The sequence below is a fragment of the Pungitius pungitius genome, chromosome 3, assembly GCF_949316345.1.
Source record: "Pungitius pungitius chromosome 3, fPunPun2.1, whole genome shotgun sequence".
In the NCBI taxonomy this organism is placed as follows: domain Eukaryota; kingdom Metazoa; phylum Chordata; class Actinopteri; order Perciformes; family Gasterosteidae; genus Pungitius; species Pungitius pungitius.
The window spans coordinates 28,840,996-28,859,092 of NC_084902.1; the positions used below are offsets into that span (position 1 = coordinate 28,840,996).

The 18,097-nt window shown below is 44.3% G+C and overlaps 1 protein-coding gene across 1 annotated transcript in view; it reads right to left on the reverse strand.

The window, feature by feature from the left end:
• Positions 1-18,097, reverse strand: part of ccdc28a (coiled-coil domain containing 28A) — a 116,480-nt gene that overhangs the window by 91,609 nt on the left and 6,774 nt on the right. The window lies entirely within an intron of this gene.

Consider the following 18,097-nt stretch of genomic DNA (forward strand, 5'->3'; position numbering starts at 1 on the left):
CACGCCGAAAAACACCTTGGACCTGAGCGGTAACTAGGCAACATGACGGCCACTTTGACTCTACCCTCCTCCCTCAGGGTTGTGTACAGGGGACATGTGATCCCTTGTTGTTGTTGCTGATGAATTGAAAAGAGGAGCGCTGTGTGATTATTGTCAGCACAAAAGCCTCAAAAAGCTGCTGACGCCTAGATTAGCCAGTACAAAGACGCAGGGACAGACGCACACAAAGACATAGGTACAGACTGTCTCACACACACACACACACACAAGGCCCGTCTGCCCTCGTTGCTCTAGCCTCCTTCTCCCTCCTCTGCATGTCCTCTGTTCATCCTCTCTCACCACGTCCTCCTCCTTTCTCCTAGGTTTTATTTCTGTCCTCCTCTCACACTGCTCACCTCCCCAACACACACACACACACACACACACACACGCCCTGTGTGTGTTGGCACCCAACGCTAACTGGCATCGCACAATGCCAACCGCCATCACCAGCAGGAGATAAAGTGCCAGCACTCAATGTGTGTCATTTTCCTCCTCTCGCTCTCTCCCGTACAGGAGATGGCAGCAGTGTGTGTGTGTGTGTGTGTGAGGCATCCCTACACACACTTATGTGTGCCACTTTGAATACAATCCTGACAATGACGCTGTAGCATTTGGATGTTATAACGCAACATGTGAAGCACAACCGTTGATGCAAAGTCTGGGCTCCAGTGGACGTCAACAGGAAACAAGCAGGAGGTTCCTCACGAAACAGCAAAGAATTCAAATCACAAAAAGAGCAATGCTGGCAGCTCTGTGAGACTCTCCTTCAAACACATTCTTACTCGTACCATTTAGCAATCATTGGATTCAATCCTCTTGGTTTCTCACAGAAGCGCCAACCTGCAATTGTGTGTTTAGTGATGGACTCGCACGTTTTCATGGAAGTAAATCTTTCATCGGGGAAATGCACAAAGAAATCTGATCCACGAGGCCTAAAAGGCCGGATTAGTATGCGAGTCTCCGTGTGGGCGTGTGGGAATGTGAGCTGAAAGGTCGTGCTCCATGAGGACAAGCATTAAGAATAACCTCACGGGAACACCATGCAAATACAACCCAACCATTGACACGCAGATAAAAGAAGATGCCGCGTCGTCATTCAGGACGTCTCCAATGCTGCAGGAGAACAACGATCACTGATCCATAAGGTTTGAGGGAAACAAAAGGCCGAATTGTGATCAACTAGTACAGCAGGCCAAAGCTTTTCATTAGAACAGGAGGCAGGGTCACTCTTTGCTTTACATGATCTCTCACACACACACACACACACGCCGTCTGCCCGTGAGAGCACATCTGAGCAACGCAACAATAAAACAGCTGTGTTTGTGTTGGCCTGCTGATTGTTTCCTTCTCAATCACCTCGTCATATGCACAAACACACGCATTGTCCAGCGAGAAGACGGGAAAGCGATACGTCTTGGGTAATGGCCGTCATTATCATGGAGTAGGGAGAGAGTTGATTATTATAGAGGAAGATCTCTCGTTCACCTCCGTGTTGACTGTGTGTGAGAGAGGTGTTCTGATCCAGTGATGAGCAGAACTTTGTGTCTGGAGCTACAACAACGGCCATAATCACAAAAACAGCCCGACTTTATGATCAGAACTCATTGTTTGGCAGAAAAAGAATCCTGTTGATGTCTTTTTGTGTGTTTCTGCTGGTATTTGTCTTTATTTGCCTTTTTAATAGACAATGAGTTTGTTAGTGATTGAATGAAGAAGAACAATTAGCAGCTTGATACTTTAAACAAGGATTCAAGTGAAAAGAAAAGACAGATTATTGATCATGACTTTGAAATCTAATAATCCAATCTGCATTGACATTTTCTTCTTCCCATTTTCTATAATAAGAAAATACAGTAAAGTTATTACTTTGCGTTTTAAACTAATATCCGATGTATTGTATTGTAATTGTAGTTGCGTCTCTCGTCGCTGTTTAATAACGTTTTCATTGAGTTTTTCAGCTGTGTAAGGAGAACCTGAGCTCCACGTCTGACCTCAGCCTGACCTGCTGGAGTCTAATCAGGACTCATTCACACACATCAATTTACAAACATCATTCAAATAAACGACTGACTGGATCGGCCCATCGCCGGCTGCAACAACAACTGTTAGCCTGTTGAGCAGACTTTAATCAGCCAGCGCTGCAGGTTTATTCGCATCGTTCTTTAAGATGGCACCCAGGTGGATGAAGCTAATTGTTGTTTGGAGCAGCTGCCCCGACAGCGTTTCCACTTCCTTCTCGCAGCACGCTCTGCATCCCTTCATCTCTCCAGCAGGTCATGCTCCCATTCCACCCATTCCATCCTGCCGCGCAGTAAATCCTTCATTTTCAAGCCACTAAACAACAATCGGTCCTTTTAACAATCGTCTAACCATCCGCTGAGTCAAACTATTGTTCCTCCCTGTGATGCATTTCCAGCCCCCTTTCTTAGAGTCAAATAATACACGCCGCCACCTTCTTTTCTCCCTGCCTCCTAACTGATATCAATTTCCCCCTCCTCCCTCCACCCCTCCTTCCATCCGCGGTCTGTTGGCTAATCAAACGCCATCTGTCCTCGCATCCCCAACCTGTCAGCAACAGCTGCCAGCCGCTCTCTTAACAACACTTTTAACAGCCCTGCCGCATCTTCCCCGGCACGCCACAGGGCGGCCGTCTCCGACGAGGGCCAGCGCCTCCTTTACGGCCCGGCGACCCAACAGACACGCGTGCAACCAACGGCGTGCGTGGCCCGTCGGAGCGCGGGAGGGGTTCAGGGCAGGAGAGAGGAAACCGTGCAATGTAAGACCAGTGAGACCAGTTTGAAAAGTTTGAAACCAACTTTTTACTGGCCTCTGGTTGAACCAACGTAGCACCGACAGGAACCAGCAAAGAAAATGAAATCATTCCAGAGAAAGAGGAATAACAAGCAAGCAGAAGGTATAAACAGGGAGATAAAACAACGAGATGGCCCTCGGTAAACGAGTCGGTCTAAATAGTAATCAGGGGAAGAATCAGCCGCCTGGGTTTGGAGCTAATGGTGGAGAGTAAAAGCTCCCAACACAAACACACAAGTTCTGTCCAATCAGCACACACACACACATACAATCAGCACTACGGTCACATGTACAGTTTTTCTGACATGTTTAATACGATCATCAGACACGCGTCACACACCTAGCGGTGCACATTCACAAACACTTTTAATACACACACACACACACACTCACTCACACACACACACTCACTCACATACACACACACAGAGCCACGGCACAAACTGCACTGCTGTTGTCGCGAACATGCCAAGACATTTTCAAGTGTTATCTCCTGAGGAACTTCCCCAACCAATCATTGGCACATGGGCCAGATGTTCACTGATGCTTCAATGTGATGTTCTCCTGGCAAACACACACACACACACACACACACTGTGCAACACTAACTGGCATCTTTACCCCCTGCCCTCTAGGCATATGAGCATTTGATACAAGACTGCACCATTTTAACATACAAAGGAGTAAGGAGGCAAGAAGAGGAGGAAGAAATAAAGGGATCGACGAAGGAAGAGAGGAGGTGGGAGAGACGGCCCATGTGATGGGGACAAATGTCCTAACAGCTCATAATTAGTGAAAGCAGAGAATCCAAGTGCCTCCCCACGCCACCTAGTGGCCGGCTGTGCTAACGGCTGTACGGCGTCTCCTCCTCATATCCTGCTTTCAGTTAGTTTGTCGTAACATTTATGAGATTTCACTTCGCGCCCGTCAGAAAAACAGTTGTTGACTCACAGAAGGCGGTTTTGTTCAAATGGAACCTCTGATACGAGAAGCCAACGCTGCAATCGCTACAGTGTCCACCAGGGGGTTGTGTGAACGTCAATGAGAAGATGACTACTTCTCCCTCGGTTTATTCCCTCAGGCAACATGGTGAATATGAGAGTGTGGCCTCAAACTCTAATTTCATGTACAGTGTGGTTGCAATAAATCCAACAAATTGGTAACAGCCAGCATACAGTATGTTGAATTAATGAGAAAAGAAATTCAATTGTTGGCTGGAGAAAATTGGTCACACATTATCAATGCTTACTTTATTCTCCCCCAAGTTTAATTTGAGGAACAAAAGTCCATAATAACTGCCAAAAAGAAAAGATGAGAATGATGAGAATGTTACTGAAAGCCTTCCATTTCTCTTTGCTTAAAAGAATTCATTCATTGAAAATAACGTTTTGAGGACACCAGCGCCTTTTGTTGCAGTCAATGCTTTTCCATTAATGCCAGCTGATGAGCTTTGCTCAATAGGCGTACTGTCAATAAAATAACACCAAAAAGCACCAAAGCAGTGAAAATAGCTGAAACATTTCTTGCAAGTTTGAGAAGATTTTTCAGTGGAGATGCAATCAAAGGCAATCATTTAGATTTTAAATATTATCTGGCTCATAGACCCTTGGTGGCCAGAGCATTAGTCAGTAAAATCAAAGCTTTCAAGCCAGACTGGACTCCCTGTGATGGAATATTTCCCCCAGCTGAGAGGGGACACTTCTGGTGGGGAGATCAATGCCGGCGCACACATGGTGCAGACAGGGGGCTCACACACACACGCATTACCACATGCTTGTAGATGGACACGCGTACACTTGAGGGAGCGTGTCGGCCACATGTCTCATGTCCGATAAGGGCATTAAGTCCGTCAATAATAGCCTTTCAAGAATACCAGGGGTTCCATCGGCTGACACACGCGCAGACACACAGAGGCGCCCACACACAGAACCACTCCCCCCTCTCACATTGTGCTTTAAGCAGACAAAAATGGAGTGCGATCCACGGCACCTCCTCCTGACACCGCGACGACTCTCACGGTGTCCTCCTCTCTTTGTCTCTAGTCTTTTTTACTTTTTATTTTTATTCCTGTGGCGCCAAGTTTTGTGGGATCACAGATTAGCTCTTTTTAAAATACAATGCATTATAAACAGTTAAATTGTTATATAACTGTGCAATTATAGGTCAAACAAATATATAAATGCATATCCGTATAATTACAACAATTATTTATAATGTGTTTCATGATTCCGAAAGTCATTTTTTCACTAATTACTGTCAGAAGAGACATATAAATATAGATTGTTATACAACAACATTTAGTTTAGGTAGGCCTACTGGTCCTAAAGAGGCAGCTATAGATATATTATGACAAGGATAAAACAGGAAGAGCCAGACATGATGAGCCAGACTGAACATCCAGCTCAGAGCTTCTGAAAGACCCCGAAAAGAAAAGGAGAATCTTCCTCCATGGATGAAGAAAGAAGGATCAGCACTAGTTAATGGTCTGGGGACGGTAAAACAATATTTCAATGGGAGGAAAGAAAAGCTTTTAAATACAAGTAATCTGGGTCAAACAACTTGAAAAGCAAGGCTGCCGCTCCTCGTACGGCAGCAAACAACAGCCACATTCAGCCATGCTAACAACTCAGCAGAGTGAACGCAATAAGGCCCCAAACCTCATTCCATGTAAATGTGGGTGAGTAAATCTATGAGAAGCCATGAGCCAATTCTAAACACAAACTGCTCTTTAAAGGGTGTATTTGGATTATTATGCCGTTATGGTATCGCTATACCAGTGGCATAAAAAGGTCCTCAAGATAAAGTAGTTAATGTGCCAAACATTTTGCATCATCAATTTGCCAGGACAGATCAATAGACTAACTAAAATAACTGTAGTCAGTGTAGGTTAGCTGAAATCTTCAGAACATGTATGTGACATGAGCAGCAGGTGCGTGGAGAGCTTGTGCGACGCTTTAGCTCAGTGCGTCGTCCCATCGTTAAGATCCCACAGAGGCACCAGGAATTTCACTTATCAAGAAGCGGATAGGCCTCCTCCAAGAGCCCTCTTCAGACACACAGGCGCACACTATAAATAACAAAGTGACACAGCGAGGAGACAATGAAGGAGGAGGAGGAGGGAGCTTACTGTAAGGAGGAAAAAGAAAGCGTGACATTAACGGGGGGGGGGGGGAAGAATCTCAGGCCTCCACACACACACAGAACCACAAATAAGCTTGTGCGGTTGAACATGCAGCGGTCAAGGTTCACTGGCAGGTCAGCTGGATGACCGGCTTCACCCGACATGGAAAATGAAACACACACACACAGACACACACACACTTGCGGACAGCTGTCAATTGGCCGCTCAGGAGGTCTGAAGGAGAAGAGCAAAGACGTTTATTGGGGTTAAAGCAAGGTTAAGCTCTCGCCGTGGCACGTGAAACAATAAGTCAGGATGCCAAGACGACGCAAACTCCTCTCTCTGCGGTTACTGCCGGCGTTGTGAGGCACGGAGGAGTTCTCTCCAACGAGAGAGAAGGAAATAATGGAAGTTCACCCGTCGGTCTGCCAGATTCTAGATTCTGGTACACACTCGGATCTCTATTGGATCTCATTTCAATCCCGATGTGTCACAAATTCCCGAAACCAAAAACCATCTTCTAATAACAAAGTGAATTGTCAATTAGACATTGTTTATCCGTAACAACACGCTGCTCAAAGCCTCCTACTGCCCTGTGGAGCTGCATTATAACATGTAATACTGCTCCCTGCCCTTTATGCCCAAGCCCATATGACATGGGGAGAAAAGTCAGGGGGGGACAATCTAAGCCTCCAAATAAGGATAATGGAACACAACATATGATGCCGAAATGCTATGAAAATATTTGGAAGATTATGTTGCTGTGGCTTTGAGGATTGCCGCAGATTACTCCAGTGAAGTGTTCATGGAAGTTACATTTTTTTCATTTCTGTTGTTAACCTCATCAAGCCCACCCACAGAGACAGGTAAAACAACAAAATGTCCTTTTAGAGAAATACTAAACCAACTAACAGAACAGAAGACGTGGGAGATCCAAAGCTGACCCAGAGAAACGGTACACACACACACACACACACACACAGTTAGAAAAGCTTCTCTGCTCTTCACGCAGTTGAAGGAGGAGACCAATAACCCAAAGTGACAAACAAGATGGCCGCCGAGGAGCGTGGATGTCCCGGGTAAGCCCGGCTGCGATCTACCAAGGGAAGGTTTTAAGGGGACCCGCAGAGGCCATATTCACTGATTGAATGCAGGGCGGCCATCCCCCCCCACCCGCTCTCTTGTCATTATAACACAGCTTCTCCTTGAGAACCAAATCTACTTATGATTGTTTTTACATGTCTTTCCCTATCATTTTCTTTAATTCAAAACGACAATCTGGACGCCGTAATCCATCATGGATTTAACATTTCCCCATGCGCCCCGCTGCCCCCTCCCAGAGCCCAATAATCAGAATGATTTAGGACTCAGGACCTGACTCAAGGGGGATAGAAAGGAAAGACGGATGAAAAGAAGGAGGGAAAAGAGTGAAAGAAAAAAGAAGAGGGATAAAAAAAGACAACAGCACAAACGTCAGAGAGAGTAAAGGGCCAGAGATGAAAAGACACGGAGGGGGGGGGGGGGGGGTCAAAGAAGTCTCTTATTAATCAAGACGAGGAATAAAACGAGGTTGTAATATTCAGAAATGGTGCCCAGGCTGTACCCCCCCCCCCCCCCCACCCTTTCTATTTTGCCTTGATAGTATTAGACAAATGAAAAACAAAATCTTTAGATTAGAAAGATTGGAAAAATTGAATTAGGGCGGTCAAGCAGGGGCCGAGTGGATGGGCGAGAGCCAAATCTTCATCTCGGACTGAGCGGCGGGGCGGAGGGGACGGTTCACAAATGATGAAAAATGGAACAGGGTATATCTGGAGGGGGAGTTGAATGGAGGGAGGCAGGCGAGATAAGAAGTCGGGGTCATCACCTGAGTGATTCCTGCTGTTCTTTCAATCCCCAAATCCAACAATCACAATTCTCAGCATCAATCTTCTTAAATATGGGGATTTGCTCCTTTCACTGTCATGTGTCATGATAAAATGAATATACTCAAACAAAACAAGACTTCTGAAGACTTCACCTTGTGTTGTCTGCGTACAGCAGAGTGCGTCTTTACCATTAGTGGAAGACACATATTATATCATGGGAACAATGCCATTTTTCTTTCTATCTTCAAAATGCCGGCTGGTTTTAATACACGTGTTGTGTAAGGGGGCGAAAAATGAACAGTGAATTTCAATCCAAAGTTGAATGTATTTCACTTTGCATGAAAGTTTTTAATGATTTTTCATTAAAAACTTTGAAGACATCAAGCCAAGAAGACATTCCTAAATATATTCCGTTCCAATTGGAAAGCCAAGAGGAGGCGCTGCAGCGCCCTCCAGAGGTGGAGCAGCTCCGGTACATTTTTCAAATCAGATTGTAGATGAAAATTCATCCCGGGATGCAAGTTGTTGAGGATGTACAAGGAAACATGGTGTGTTGTTTGATACGATGCTAAATCAGGAACTTATTATGGGATAAAAACAACTAGTCAGCGATGCAGAATTTGTCAAAAAGGTCAAAGATGACTTGTGTTGAGAAGACTTGAGTTCATATATTAATCCCCATCGTGTGATGCTTTAGGAGATTTTAGTTTTGTACGGTCTGATTGTTGTGTAAGTCTGTGTGTGTGCAGGATACGATGCAGGACAAGAGACACCTGCACGCACATGGGAGTCATAAGGACTTTAAGTGCAATGGCAGACACCTTCTAAAATGTTTTCTTATCAATCCATTTCGCTCCAGAAAATGCAAACTACGCAAAATATGATTTACATTAGAAGTTGCAGGTAGGTAAACATAATGTGGGAGTCATGTGTTTGGTAAAAATAACAAAATATTGCACTACAAGTATAACTTTAAAAGAAACAACTGAATCTCTTAATTTTATATTTAAATGTATTTATGTATTTGTGATCCTCCCATCGTCCACCAGGTGTCCTCCCAGTCTGATTATTAGTCTGAGAGTATCTCAGTTACAGTGCTGTTACAATGGAGTGACACGATTACCATTAAACTCTTATTCCTGGTAATCTGGGACTGTGAAATAATCCTGATCACTTTAGAGCATTATTGATCACTCTCTAAACGGATCTGGGATCAGTCAGTGTTCCATGTGATGAGGGTGCTCTGCAGTGATCCATCTCCTAACGCAGTCCTGTTGTTCACCATCGCCTGTGAGCGGATGAAAACAAATAGATTTCTGTCACGCGATCCCGGCGGCCGTGTTCAGTGGCGGAAAGCTCCGTCTCCAGGAGGCGGAGTCTGGAAACATCAACACACTGCTGCTTGATGCATTTTGACGCCTGAGGCTTGTTGATTGACAGAAAAATGAAAGAAAAGAAAAATGATGCATTATAACATTTGACAAGGCACAACAGCTCAATAAACCCAGCCTGGCTTTTTCCATCAACATTCATTCATTCATTCATTCATTCATTCACCACAATACAAAGACACTCATGGGAAGAAAAAAAACAACCACAACTCCTACATCGGAGCAGCAGGAGGATGTGAGAGTGACAGATTAGCAAAGCACAATTCAGAAGACACGGGGACCTTGCATGTCATGGGGACACACACACACACTAACACAAGGTGACCCGGTTTGGGATGAAGGAACACGAGTCAACCAAGAACCACTTCATACTTCTGGACCTCGCAGACACTTCCTGCTGCAGATTGCTTACGAGCATTGATACCCCCCCCCCCCCCCCCTCCCTCTACCCCCCTCCCCCTGAAGGCTGTGGAATTGTAAAACCAGATTAATGGGAACGAACCATTTCTTTATCGTGACGATTAATCCTTAGTGCTCTGCTCGCGAGGAAAGACTAAATGATTCACGGATTACATGTTGTACATATTGTACATGTGTACATATACGTCATTCAATGTGGTTGTCCTCTTTATATTCTGCAGTGACCTCGATAAGAACTTCATACATATGCATGTCTTCATTCTACTGGGTTATCATCTGCTTTGTATGTTTATGCAACCCAACTGGTTTTGCTCCGGTTTACTGCATCTCTACTAAATGTTTGATGAAAGAATTCAGAAGTCACTTTTGTTCTTTAAGTGGGTTGGGATCTTATTCATCTTTCTCATAATCTACTCTCTCCATAAATTCTTTTGCTGATTTCCAAAGTTTGGTCACACTCAAGCGTGATAATGAAATGCATCAGGTCAGCGTATTTTGGTGTGAGAGTAGACGGACGCATCGAGGCGTCTGTACTTTAACACAGGTCATAAATCCAGAAGGTTCTCTGGAGTCAGGCGCTGGTCACACACTCCTATCAGCTCACTCCACTGCTAAGCTTCAGTCTGCAGTCCAGCTGAATCATTGCTGCAATTAGTTAATCAATCTTTTAGTCAGCTGAGGGACGATTTATTAATTGTTCCTGCGGTTTCTGCCTCTGCAATGTGGTACTATTTCTTTCAATGAGGTTTTGAGCCGTTGGACGGACAAAAGAAGCAAACTCAAGACATCCATGTGAGCTCACAGACCTTTTAAACAAACATTTCTGTGGATATTTTCAAGGCTGATTTTCTGTACAGTAAACCAATGAAAGGCAGACGTTACTTTGCTCAGAAGGGAGGGAAAACAAGTCTTTTTTTCCACCACCATCAACCCAATAAATTGTAGAAGATTTAAAGTGTTGCAGATGACTCACAACGTCTCACCAACCACACATCGGAGTTCCTGCGGAACTCAACAGATTTTAAAAGACCAACGGGTAAGAGTATAATCCCAGATTATCTCTCAGTAAAATGCATGTGTACTGCCCCTTTAAATGGCTCAAACATGGCTTTTCAAACAACAGATCTTTTCTTCCATTGGCCCCACTGAGCGCAAACACACACACACACACACTTTGTATTTCCCTCACGTTTCCCGAGCCAGTTGTCGGTTTTAGAGAGTGTGAGAAAGAGAAAAGTGAAGAGGCGAGGGAGACTCTGTGTGTGTGTGTGTGTGTGTGTGCTTGGGGTGGGGGGTGGGGGGGCTGTGAGAGATTACATAACGCGATTAGACTGCAGGAATCTGAGAAAGAAGTCCTATTGTTCACAACCATGTGACACGAGGTGAGGGTTCAAACGCACAGAAATGAGGTCGTCTCTTCCCAAAATATCTGCTGCCTGCTCCGTGTCTCCTCATTCACAATCTACGAGGGCGCCGCTGCTGTTAAAGTGAAACCCGTTAAAGCCTCAACATCCACCTCAAAGAATGTGAAAAGATGAAACTCAACATCGGCTGGTTTAATATGAGGTGTGTGTGTGTGTGTGTGTGTGTGTGTGTGTGTAGCCTTGGGTTCAGACCTCCTGTGTCTATTAATAATTAAACTTCTTTAATGGTCGATATAGCCTGAGAGGCTGAGTTTACGCTCCACTGCAGAGAGACGAGGGAACGAGGAGAGAGAGATAGAGAGAAGGGAATAGAAAGGGATAAAGGAAATGACAATCCGGCTTCAAATAGAGAAAATCTTTATAACTAGATATTTAAATCCTAGTAAATGTGAGAAAATAGTGAAAACGTTCCTTTAGACATCAATGTGCTTGCTGTGATGTGTTCTGACAGCACGTGAGATGTGATGAGAGCCGAATAAAGTCAAACTTTACAGTCTGCCGCTTCTCTTTCTTCACACAGTCCTCCCACCAATCCGTCTGCCGGGGTCTTTGCAGGTTGAACTGTGTAAAGAGAGAGAGTCTGGTGTAGAGTTGCAAAGGGGCGGAAAGTTTCCGGTAAATTTACGGAAAGTTTCCACAGGAATTTGGGCTTGGGATTTTTGGAGGAAAAGTGCCTTTTGCGGCTTTCGGGGTGCGTCAAAAAGCGAGATGTAGGGCAACTTATCACACTGCAGCAGGGCTATTGAGACCACACGACTGCAGGGCTGGGGGGTGTACGTGGGGGGACGGCGGCACTGACGTTACGGCCGGCGGGGGAGTGACCAACGCGGCTCGGGTTATTTTTTTAACGTGACGGCACGTTCACACCGAACGTGTCGCCAGCGTTTTGCGCCACAGGAGACACATGACAAGTCTACGGCCCGAGAGTCCTGCGGCGCGTTTACAGCGTTTAGAGCGTCTGAGGAAACTGGCCACTGTTTGGGAGTCAGATGTTGAGGAAGTGGACAGTAAGGAGGACGTTGATGAGGTCCAGGAAGGAAACATTTAGAGAAATGAACGGAATAAAAAAAAAAAAATGTTTTTTGATGAAAGAATAAAGTTCTATTTTTAAAAGTTGTATTAGAAATGTTTGCATGCATGTCTTCTTATGACAAGGTAAATACAGTTAAATTACCCCAGAATTTCCAGTTTATTCACGTTAATTCCTGTGGAAAGTTTCCAACGCTAGGAAACTTGTTGTGAAACTTAGTTTAAAAGTTTGACTTTTGTTGGCTCTCCTCATCCAAACGATGAAACGGATCATTTCGAAGAACATGCATAAAAGACGATGCACAAAAGCCAAATATTGCATCCACGTTGGTAACTCTACAAAGCCAGATGGGGCGAGGCGGGGGCTCTAGTTTATGATGTCATCAATCTGCTCCAGCTGGATCAGCCTGAGAGGCATCGGTTGCAGCAAAGCAGCGTTGTTGTGCACACATCTTTGCTCTCACTCACAAATCTCCCCATTACCGATGTCAGGAACCCTCATCGAGGACGTTGTGGGTTTCTCCGCAGAAATGAAAGCACTCCTTTGAGGGGCAATTGAGAAATTCATAAAAGCCTGATTTTGCGGATGAAGCAGAAAAGCATCAACTGCACATGTCTTTGTTTTATGAAACAATGTGTCACATGGGCGGATTCTCCGCAGACATTTCAGTTTCAGTATGCCCCCCCCCCCCTGAAATAGTGTGCAATGAAAACGTTTTTAAAAATGTTGTTTTTTAATTTATTATTTTTCCACATACAGTTGAATCCCCCCCTGCTCTACAGCGGTATGTTTCTACAATGGTGGGTGTCTTGTTTTGGAGGGAAAAACTTTCATTTACAGCAGGACATTAGCCATCCTTAAATGGATCACATTTGGAAGATACCTTCCCAGAGGAGACAGCTTTGTTAGGCTTCCCAATGCAACCACACACACACACACACACACACACACACACACACACACACACACATACATACACACACACACACACACAGCTGGTGCAGATCCAAGCCGCTGACTACTGGCGGGTAGCAGAGAATGCAGTGATGGATGTTGTAGTTTTACTCCTTTTGTTGCTCCTAATAGCTGCTACACTCAGGAAAACGTTTCTTCAGAGAGACTTTAAGGATAGATAATCAATGTTATTTCCATTTTTCCATCAGCATCACCCTCATTGCTGCTATACACAAGCAGATAACTTTTCATTATTGTTATTATGATGATTGGTCATAGTAATTACAGTAGTAGAAGAGAAAGAAGTCACCCTTTGAGGACCAGTTCTCGGTCTCACATGTTGTAAAATAATAGACTCTTGTCAAAGTTGCTATTCTGACTCCTGGAGCACAGGTAGAATGTGAAGTGGTGCACTTCCACAGAGCTGAAGGACGCACAAGCGTTGTAACACACAGCATGTGTGCAGGGCATTTCTACCTTGCCTACAGTTTACAGCGCCTGCTGTCTGATCCCAATGGGAATACCTTTATAAGCAAGGAGCGCTAACATGCCATTAGGCCAGCGTGCACAGCAGCAGGGTCCTGCTGAATAAAAAACGTTCACCTCATAGCACTCAACCGTTGTGCTTCCTGCTGGGTTTCATGGTCGGTGAACGAGGAGACGGACAGTTGTTCTTACTTCCACTTCCAGGGCAATTAGGAAAATCTGTTTTGTTACATCAGCCTGAAAAACAAGCTCACTTCAGGCTGCCTCCTCTCTCAGAAGTGGAGCACATCTTCCATCAAATGGTTTTCCTCACCCAACCCTCCCTCATAAATCTTCCTGTCAGCCTTTCGTCTTTGCTCTCACTCTGCCGTACCCTGGGTTTACCTTGAAATAGTACCACATCGTGTTGCTCTTATTTTCACACCTCTATACTTTTGTCTCTCCATAGGTCCAGTCTCCCAGAGTGTCAGCGACTGCCATAATGATCCCTCTCCTGCTCACATCCACTTCATCCAACCATCCATCTCTCCACCCCCTGCTATCTATTATTCATGAATCTGGTTCAGAGAGAAAAAAAGCAATAAAAATGCATCTGCAGCTTCAAGAGCTCCCCTCTTACAGCACACACACACGGTCTGCTCAGCAGGAGACCTGACTGCTCGAGTACAAGATACACTTTGAATATGAACTGATGAAGGTATTCAGACGTTAAAGTTAAAATATTAAAGAGCGTTTTACAAAGCATGAAAGTCTACTGTCTAATGTTTTATCCTGGGGCAAATAGAAATGAAGAAACTGGGCTGTTGTTTGGGTGCCTGGATCTCAGTTGGAATAAGAAAATTCAGAATGTTAACGTATTTAGTTCAGCTCAGATTTGCAGTGGTTAAAAGGAAGAAAAGAACCTGTAAAAACTCCCTGCTGACATCACCTGCACAGCTTGTATTTAAGTAAGGTGCAAGCAGCACATCCCTCCTGTAGTTTTTTATTAGTAGAAAATGGACTGTGCCTTTGACTTGTGAGAGGTAATATATTCCCAATACAGGCCTAGTGTACCCATGTTTACATCCTGCAGTAATCCAGGATGTTCTTGTCATCCAAACACACTCACGGACATTAAAGTAATTCACTCCTTCAGCATCAATGCGATATGCACCAATAGACCCTTCGATCAATGGGTCAGAATAAGCACAGTTGGGAGTGTGATGGACACATTTTCTAGGAGGCCTCATTTTCTGTGTTGGTGTATAGTTTATATTTTAATAAATACAATTACTGATTAAATCAATTTGTCCAGATATCCAAAGGTAAGCGCTGCTTCCTCATATCTTTTAAGTATTGTGTCCAGTGTGGAGACCGTTTGAAGCGGCTTCTAAAGGAACACTAATCAGTCCGTATTCCCTCCGCTCAAAGCGCTTTTCAGTGGCTAAGAATAGACTTCTTCTCAATGACAGTCGACAACAGCATGAATGAACAAACCTTTGCAAGAACGGAAGAGAATCCAGGGAAAATCTAGTTCTCATCAATGATACGGAGTGATTTTGTCATGAAGCTAGGTAATAAATTTGGTAAAAACAATTTCACAATAAAAACAAGATTTTATGTAGAAGCTACTTTGCAAAAGCATTAGAATGAAAGCTTATAAACGCATCTTAAAAAACACTAAGGCCAATGCAGGACAATGTGCCTCACTCCAGCCAGTCCATAACCACCATAACCACACAGAAATCAAAACAAAGAAATAGCAAGATTTTTACACATTTGGTCGTTTCATTATACGGTGATTGTGCTTTGATCAGCCTCATGTAAAGCATGGAGAGATTTAGGAAGAGCACTGGGTTTTGATGAGTAAAAGAAAAGGAGACAACATCAGAATCATCTCACTGGTCATTTGGGCAGCCTGTGAGCCGGAGGAATGAAACACTGGATGAATCTATTCAGATAAAACTAATCAAAGATCTCGTCTGTCCACCACGTTCAAACAACCGGTCTGCAAATGGCGGCTTTCAATCTGGCCGCCAGCACGTTCGTTGTTGAGGTTGCAGGGCGACTACCTGGTTGAAGGCGTGTGTGGAGGCACCAGCAGCTTCACCAACTGAGCGCAGACTCAGGAGGAGCAGAGGTGGAGAGAGTTGTGACAAAACGTGGCGAGGCAGGGCCCGCCTCCCTCCTGTGGGACTCCCATGAAGCCTCTCGGCTCCTCGTAAAAACCCACTGAGCTGAAGCTATAAATAGCCCCCCCCCCTCCCCACACACACACACACACACACTCATGCATGAATGTATGTGGTGACACATGCATGCAAGCATCCATACATGAACACAGGTAGGCACACGCTGCAACACTGAAGCTTCTCCCTCCATCTCCTCCTCATAATGTGCTCCGTGGCAGATGGGGGAGACAATAATCCTCACACACACACACACACACACACACACACACACACACACACACACACACACACACACACACACACACACACACACACAGACACAGACACACAGACACCCCTGGGGAGAAAGTAAATATGCCTGAAATGTCTTGTGAAGACACTTCATCATAATCACAGAACTGAATCCTGTCACAGTACAAATAATAATAGAAATACTACTTCTTCTTCTACTCCTTAGTCCCCTCCTTCCTCCCATGTCGCCTGATGTGCTCCTCCTCCTCTCCTTTGTTTCTCTACTCTAAGAAATGTCCTATTTATACATTTATTTATTTTGAAGCTGCTGCTTCAGTTTGAGGTTTGAGAGCTAGATTTTTATAAATAGATTTTTTTTCACAAAGTAAACAATCACGTGATCAGGAAAAGCTACCATTTGAATAATTGATTTGTTAAACATTTTTTAATGCCCAAACTAATAAAGCTTCTCTAAAAGAATTAGCTGATATCCTTAAAATATGTATCATTATTAGTATTGTACAGACGATCAGCATGTCAATCCATCGTGACACAAGTATGAATATCACTAAAAGTAAAACTATAACATTCATAAAAAAACACTCCTCCTGCCTCTTTGCTCCGTCGCTTTCTAACTTCTTCATTTTCTCTCCTGAATCCGTTTTACCATTAATGACGCCATCTTTCATAATTATGGCAATAATAACGCCTTGTCTCCTCTCCCATCTCGTGTCCTCAAATTTTAATGAAGCTGTCGTGGAGTGAAAAACACCGTCTGGAAGAAGGAAGGACGAAGAAGGATGACTTGTTGGTTAATTGCTTCTTTGTGGACTCATTTGAAGCCGTTTTGGTTGAACAGACTGGTCACGCTGGCCTCTTAAAGCGCTGCAGGTGATATCTCATCTCTCTGTGCCGCGGGCTGAGGCTTTACAGCACCACATCTTATCTTCAGACAGGTGCCTCCTTCTGTACCTGCATCCTCTCTTCATCTCCTAGTCATTTCCCAGTATCTCACTGCAACATCCCCCCCCCCATCTTCCTTGCCTCAGGCTGTATTTCATAATTAGAGGGAAAATAATGACCTTGTTTTTCCCCTGAAGTGTGATCTCGTCTCTCTTTTCCCCGTCAGCATGAAATAGGGATCACGGGGGAAGCGGCCGTGGTGCGTGCGGGCTCCGATGGCTGCCTGGCCTATAAATCAACTGCTATAATCCTTTTTATTCATACACGCACATCCGTCTCCACACTCACAAATTCATAGTGCACTCTGCAGCAGGACGAACAGCCGGGCAAACAACCACGTCAAAGAAAATAGATCTCCTGTTTGTCAATGTGTGTGGCATAGAAACGTATGAAGTATGCGTGTCATTACCTTCAACGTTAGTATTGCATGCTTTTTAATGTGAATCTGTCTCATTAATGTGCCTAAAACTTGAAGTTGTGCTGAGTTATGTAACCAGAGATGTCCAGGGACTAAATGACTAGTTGTATAGTTTAGAGTCAAAGAATAAATGAATGAAACCAGAAAATAAATCAGCAACTACTCTTCAAAGTAATTGCTCTTTTCCAAATACAGATTCCAACATCACATGTGCAGATTTGCCGCTTTTCACTTTAATGTATTATGAATTAATTCACAACTTCCAACTCAAATTGTATTGATCCATAAACCAATAGGATCGTCCTGTCCCCTCCATCATCTACTGAATTCATGCCTCTGATCGTCTATCTGCATTTGATCCTGCGATTGATTAAAAATGTCATTGAAATGTGACTTTGCCTGGACCCACTCAGGCCAGAGAGCCCCTTAAATCTCATTTTCTCATCCGCCGGTGGCCTCTAACAGAGTTTCTCAGCCTACCAGGAACAAGGAGGGCTTTTCCAAAACAGTAATCCTTTAAAATTACACAACTAGTATAAATAGAAGTGATTGAAGATACTTGGTTGGCAAGAAAAAAAGGGGATGTGTTGCCACTTACTGCCACAGTGGATCGTAAAGAAACTCTTAAATGGGAATGACCGGGTTTGTTCCCTCCAGGCAACACTCCTTAGAAACAAGAGCAGCCCCGAAACGGAGCAGACGTTTCCTTCGAGATATTGAAATCCGTTCTAATTTTGCTTCACATGAGGATTGTGGTTTAGAGCATG